At 40.0% G+C, this 6853-nt stretch overlaps 1 long non-coding RNA gene across 1 annotated transcript; it reads left to right on the forward strand.

Moving 5' to 3' along the window:
• Positions 1 to 361: 361 nt before the first annotated feature.
• Positions 362 to 830, forward strand: LOC306820022. Its single transcript, XR_013778629.1, has 3 exons — positions 362 to 437; positions 546 to 621; positions 723 to 830. It is a non-coding gene; the product is annotated as an uncharacterized lncRNA (long non-coding RNA).
• The last annotated feature ends 6023 nt before the right edge of the window (positions 831 to 6853 follow it).

The raw sequence follows: 6853 nt of genomic DNA on the forward strand, positions 1-6853 counted from the left end.
GGATTGTGGAGGCTAGCTCCCTGGCCTACAACAGCAGGGTTCCTCATGGCGTGAGGGCACATTCAACCAGGGGTATGTCTACATCATAGGCTTTGTTTAAAGGTGTATCTTTCAATGACATCTGTCGTGCCGCCAGTTGGTCATCGCCGCACACATTTGTTCGGTTTTACCGTTTGAATGTAACAGCCCCTTCGGTGGCACATTTGGTTCTTTCTACTGGGTCTAGCATGCACTAAAGTACTGAAGGTTTTAATCCGGTTCATAGCTGCTCTGCCAGGTGTCCCACCGATGCCCGACAGGTGTCTGTGATTGAGAGCGGCAGGTCTTTGCGTGCTCGTTTCTCTACGCTGCTCTTCCTGATGGAGGATGATTATAGACCCATTTATCTTCACTGCAACATCAGCCTGTGTGACCGAACGAGATTTCCCTGTGTCCCAGTAAGTCAAACAGTTCACTTCATCAATGAGTTATTCATCCATAATCACTGCTGCTTAAAACAATGAATATTGATAATATCTGCTCTTTCTGTCCTCTCCACCATGTAGTCCTGTCAAAGGAGGACATATCGCTCTGTTTCCAGCTCTGAGGCCGCAGGCAGCGTCACCGTTGGACCAATTACTTGTGAGTAAAAATATGATTTAGTTTGAGGGATGATGTTGCAACACAAGGAACTGTGTAAGTAACAAGTCTGTGTTTTGCTTTATCTCTTCCCTAATCTTTAGGGGACACATCAACTAAGTGAGCTGGTTACACCAACACATCACATGATGTGATATTATCTAAGACTATTCTTCTATGCACAAGACATGAAAATTTATTTAAAAAAATGTCTGAACCTTTTATAATCAAATCTTTTTACACTCTTCTTCAACTCATTCCTCTGTCTGCTCTGATTCCTCTGGCCTTTGTAATGATTGTGAAGAAAAACAACAAAAAATAATTCCATTAAAAAATACATGTTACCAAGCTCTTCTTCTCCGCTTTGATCATTTGGGTGCAGACATGATTTGAATTTCTTATAATATATAATGCTAAATATTTTTTCATCATGTTTTGAATTACATTTCTCTTGGACCATGCATTTAGTTTGACAGTAAATTATTATTAAACTAATGAAAGAGTTATGTGTCAACTGTAGCCTTCATAGTGAAGTAAGCAAGTGGTATAAATAAACTGATTACTTAAACTGAGTTTGGCAGGCTTAACCTTTACAAATCCTGTACATCTGTGCATGGTGATGTATTTTATGTAGAGAGATTAAATATTAGAAAAATACCAAATGTTTTTACATATCCCATTCAAAAACTTGAACGATCATAATGATAAAATAGGTGTTATTAAGGACCTATCAAAGGATTAATTGATGGTAAATAATTTTGTGTTCCTCTCTTCTTTATAATTTAAATTATCACAAGTTAATTGTCACAAACTGCTCTTTCATGTTTGATAAGTCAGGGGTAGGGGTCACATAAGTTCTGGGAACTTCACCCTACTCCTTTTGAGAGCATTTTCTCCCTGTTTCTTTTATTTCCCTGTGAGTAAATCTGTTCTGTGTTATTTTGTCTGCTGCTCAAATGAACTACTAAAAAAAAAAAAAAAAATACAATGTCTGTTTTGAATTCTTGGAACTTTTATTGACAAAAATTTTTGTATTTGCTCAAACTTACGATAAATAAACATTTCTCCTCCTGTGTATTTCTTCACTCAACAGTTGAGACTTGTTGTTTGTTTTTTTTCCCTCCTCATAATTGCTGAAAGTTCCCATGTGAGCTTTCTTCTTTTAACTATGAAGTCAATGGCAATGGTTCAGAGCAGAACATTCAGAAAGCTTTGGAATGGAACTTCAATCCCACCAGCAGCTTCCCGCCTGATTCGCTCAGTGAAAAGTGTTCTTACCTCAGTTTTGAAACAGCAGACTCTGGATGATGAAGGGCTTCAGACAGTTTTTTGTGAAGTCGGGGTAATATGAAATGACAGACCATCACAAAAGTTTCAGATGATCCAGATGATCTCGAAGCCCTCACACCTGTCCTCATGGACTGACTCTCTGTCTCTCTAACTTATTTTGTTGCAGGATCACCAAGAAGACAAATTATTTTCAATTCATGATGAATAGAATAGAAGATTCCTAGTTCAGTTGGCAGGAATAGCTCCTTTTAACATAATAGTGTTTGTGATATAATGCACAATTTGGGGCCGGAGTGTTGGATAAATTACATTTTTATTACAATTAGGTTTGGTATTAGTTCACTAATATTTGGGTGGTGTTGTTCGCCACGTTTTCTTTATTTTGAATATATTTTGGGTAACACCATGGACATGTTGGGTCCAGCCAGAATGACAAAGTTCAGGCTGTGTCCCTTTGGAGAATCATGACAAAAGACTCGAAATCCCAGCATGCCTTGCAGGTACTCCCAGGATTTTGCCACACCGAACACACATGTGTGAAGTTTGAGGTGAGGAGATACTCCTCTGCATTCTTTTTTCACAGCATGCTTCTCTATGTTCTGTTGTGCAGATGGAATAGACAACAGGTGGAAATTATAGGCAATGAGCAAGACACCCCCAATAAAAGAGTGGTTATTTGGTGATCTCAGACCACTTCTCAGTTCCGATGCTTTCTGGCTGATGTTTTTTTTTCACTCTCGTGGTAGCATGAGATGGAGTCTACAACCGACACAAGCGGCTCAGTTAGCTCAGCTCATCCAGAATGGAACATCAATGTGAGCTGTGGCAGGAAGGTTTGCTGTGTCTGTCAGCATAGTGTCCAGAGCATGGAGGCCGTACCAGGAGACAGGCCAGTACATCAGGAGACATGAAGGAGACTGTAGGAGGGCAACAACCCAGCAGCAGGACCGCTACCTCTGCCTTTGTGCAAGGACGAAGGCAAGACATTTGGCATTTGCCAGAAAACACCGAGATTGGTAAATTCACCACGTGCGCCCTGTGCTCTTCACAGATGAAAGCAGGTTCACACTGAGCACATGTGACAGACGTGACAGAGCCTGGTGACGCTCTGGTGACGCCCTGGTGACGTTCTGCTGCCTGCAACATCCTCCAGAATGACCGGTTTGGCGGTGGGTCAGTAATGGCGTGGGGTGGCATTTCTTTGGGGGGCCTCACAGCCCTCCATGTGCTTGCTAGAGGTAACCTGACTGCCACTAGATACCGAGATGAGATCCTTAGACCCCTTGTGAGTCATATGCTGGTGCAGTTGGCTCCTAAGGAAGACAATACTAGACCTCATGTGGCTGGAGTGTGTCAGCAGTTCCTGAAAGATGAAGGCATTGATGCTATAGACTGGCCCACCTGTTCCCCAGACCTGAATCCAATTGAGCACATCTGGGACATCATGTCTCGCTCCAACCACCAACAACACAATGCACCACAGACTGTCCAGGAGCTGGCGGATGTTTTAGTTCAGGTCTGGGAGGAGATCCCTCCGGAGACCATCCGCCACCTTATCAGGAGCATCATACAGGCACATGGAGGCGACACACACTACTGAGCCTTATTTGGACTTGTTTTAAGGACATTACATCAAAGTTGGATCTACCTGTAGTTTTTCCACTTTCATTCTGAGTGTTAATCCAAGTTGAGACCTCCATCGGTAAATAAATTTGATTACCATTGATCATTTTTGTCATTTTGTTGTCAGCACGTTCAAATATGTAAAGAACAAAGTAATTTAAAAGAATACTTCACTCGTGTTATTAGTGTTTTATTTGTGATTTCTTTAAGAGATCTGTTTTAATATTGGTAAAACATTATATTTAAAAAAAAACTAAGAAATAAAAAAAGCATCGAGAACTCTTCTGACACATAAACTCTAGAAAATATCTGGTACATGTTCAGACACTCTGCCTCTGATATCTTCCTGAGTTGCTCGATCACACATGTCCTTCTCAGCGGGAGGTTTTTGTCTCCAAGGGGAGGGGCGGAGTCACAGGAGGCAGGACGTGCTTCGTGTAATTGGACGTACAGTATCAATGAACGAGTGGAAGGGAACATGCTGGCAAGCAGAAAAGTGAACAAAGCAGCAGAACAATGGCAGCCTTTCATCACCAGCTGCATAATAACCAGATCTGAGGATATTTTGAGTACATATGTGAAGAGCTGTGGAGAGTGCAATAATCACTAAGAAAACACTTATTTTAAACCGTTGAGGACATCGATCATGGAATTTGAGTGAAGTGAAGTGTCAACACGAAATGTTCAAAGAATAACTTATATAAGGTCTGTCACCACACCTTCATATTGATTCATCTCTTTGAGAAGAGAACAGTCCACAAGACCTGCCACAAGCTGAAATCACTTACATAATATGAATAAGTGTTTGCGTGACCTTGGGTCAGTTTCAGAGGTAGCATTCATCCATCCTCTGAGCCTGTAATCCATCGACTGACCCCAGCATGGTAACTTTGTACCAGTCTGTTGTAGCACTTGGAGAGGTTCTTGATCAGAGGGCAGTGGATGTACTCAACAGGCCCTATTCCTTAAAAGATAGTTTTTGTTAAACTAAATGATCCCTCCCTGTGCTGTCATGACATGAATGTTTTTGCATTATTCTCTGGTTTTATCCTCCTTTTAAAGGAGTGTGTATGGATATGAAGGGTCTTGATACCTCTATTCTCCGATGTCTCCCTTTGTATGTCATTCTCGGCAAACTGAGTTCTTATATGCGATTTGTGAAGTCTTTTGTTTTTCTTGCTTGCTGTAGAAATTCTTCACTTCAGAATGCATCTTGGGTCAATGCTATCCAGAAGGCCACAATGATAACATTTATTCATAACGATCAAAACACCCACACTGTCCAAATATAATCTATTAATCTCACTGTGCTTTACTTTTAGTTTTGCTTAATAAAGGTCTTATCAGTAAAAAAAAAAAAATCACAAATAAAAGCTCTCTACGTTGTTTCTGCCCGTGTGACTGAAGGTTGTGTTTAAGTAAGGATTTATTTTTCAATGACAACAAGCTCTCTATGGATGTGTTGTGTAATTTTGATATTTTGTAAAGTTTCATATTTCACAGATACTTCCCGGCATTAACTGTTGTAAAAATGATATCATGAAATTCATTGGGTACTGGAACAAAGCTCTGAGTCAACCATTTACTCTGGTATTGTAAAACATTTATGTTTGAGATATAATGGCCAAAAATGACGGGAAGGCGCACAATAATCTCAATAAATGATTATAAGAAGTTAAACATAAATGAAAAATAGTTCATCCACCCTTGAGCGCTGTTATTTTCTGTTTTTTTCCCTGCACTGAATAATTGTCAGTCCAGATTTCAGAGAATTAGCAGACTCATTAAACATTATAACATTTAAGATTTTGGCCTATATGGACCATTTAGTCCAAACTGCTTTCCTGAGAAATCCAGTTTGATGCATTCATGGTGCTGGTTCCGATCGGATTGGATTAAATGGATTAGTCTTTTAAAATCTAGTAATTTACTGAATAATAAGACACATGGTGGATAGTTAATAGTATTAACTATCCACCATGAGACCAAAAGACCTTTGTATTAACTTAATACAAAGGTCTTTTGGTATGAACGTGTGTGTGTGTGTGTGTGCAGGCTTAGAGCACCTATGGTCTAGTGGTTAGTTTGCACGTCCCACGTATAGGCTGTAGTCCTCTAAGCAGATGGCGCCAGTTAAATTCTGACCTCCCACCCCCCTCTCTCTCTCCCCAGTTTCCAAGGGTGCATTCGGATTGTCCCTCCTATCTACTTTCACTATCCACCTTTCCTTAACCCTGTGAAAGCGTCACAGGGTTAAGGAAAGGTGTTAGGAGAATTCATAAAGGACATAGGGAAAGACAATCGCGATGTTTTGACAATCCAACCGCACTTTCACTATGTGACGTCAAAATAATGTAACGGCAGCGGAGGTTAATGCCGCGAGTCTGCTGTGGTGGAACTACAGTTTTCAGAACATGGACTACAAAAAGCTGTGCCTTCTTACCGGTAAAATAATTCTAAAAACCACGGGGTGGGAATAAAAATAGAAGGTAAGCTTTACTAGACACCAGGAAACTTTACTTTGATTGTTTTATAACATCAACATCACGTTCAGAGTTTACCTCTGGATTTAAGATAGTTTAAAGTTAAGGTAAATTATTACAATCCTTAAGTTTTTGAGCATTCGAACGGCTCTTATCATGGCCGCCACTTAACTGCTTCCGAGGTTAAGGAAAAAATGTTAGTGAAAGTGGATAAGAGGGAAAATCCGAACGCACCCCAACTCTATCCGACATCCTCCCTCTCACTACTATAGGCCTTAAAAGCTCAAAAATAAATCTTTAAAAAGTGCATGTAGAATCATTCTGTTGGGACTTTATCAATTAAAACAATAATTATTTTAATAATTGACATAAATCTTTGTTAGGCGGGAGCTTTTAAAGATAGAACAGGATGGGGACCACTGAACTAGCTGTTCAAACTGCCTTTTCATAGTTACCTTTATGCTCAAAAGCTGAATGTCCTCAGGCCTTTTAGTTCCAGATGTTTACTAAAGGTGGTTTAAAAGGGCTGGTCAAAGGATAAAGTGATGTGCAAAGTAGTGAAGAACAAGAGGTCTCCATTAAGTTTCAACACTAACCTGAGCTTGATTGTGGCACCATAAAGTATATTGACTCAGGACTTTGTTTGCATGCCAGAACTGATTAAGTTTTTTCCATTTGTCTGACTGTAGTTAAATGAATAAGTAACACTTGATGTCATACTGCATGTATCAGTGCCTTCAATCACCAATGAACGCTTCGCATTGTTCTTTGAACACACAAACAGGTGTATAAATTCTCACACTCACTGAAAGATCTTCAGCTTCAACTATTCCAGTCCT

The sequence above is a fragment of the Symphodus melops genome (genome assembly GCF_947650265.1).
Source record: "Symphodus melops genome assembly, chromosome: 2".
Classification (NCBI taxonomy): Eukaryota; Metazoa; Chordata; class Actinopteri; order Labriformes; family Labridae; genus Symphodus; species Symphodus melops.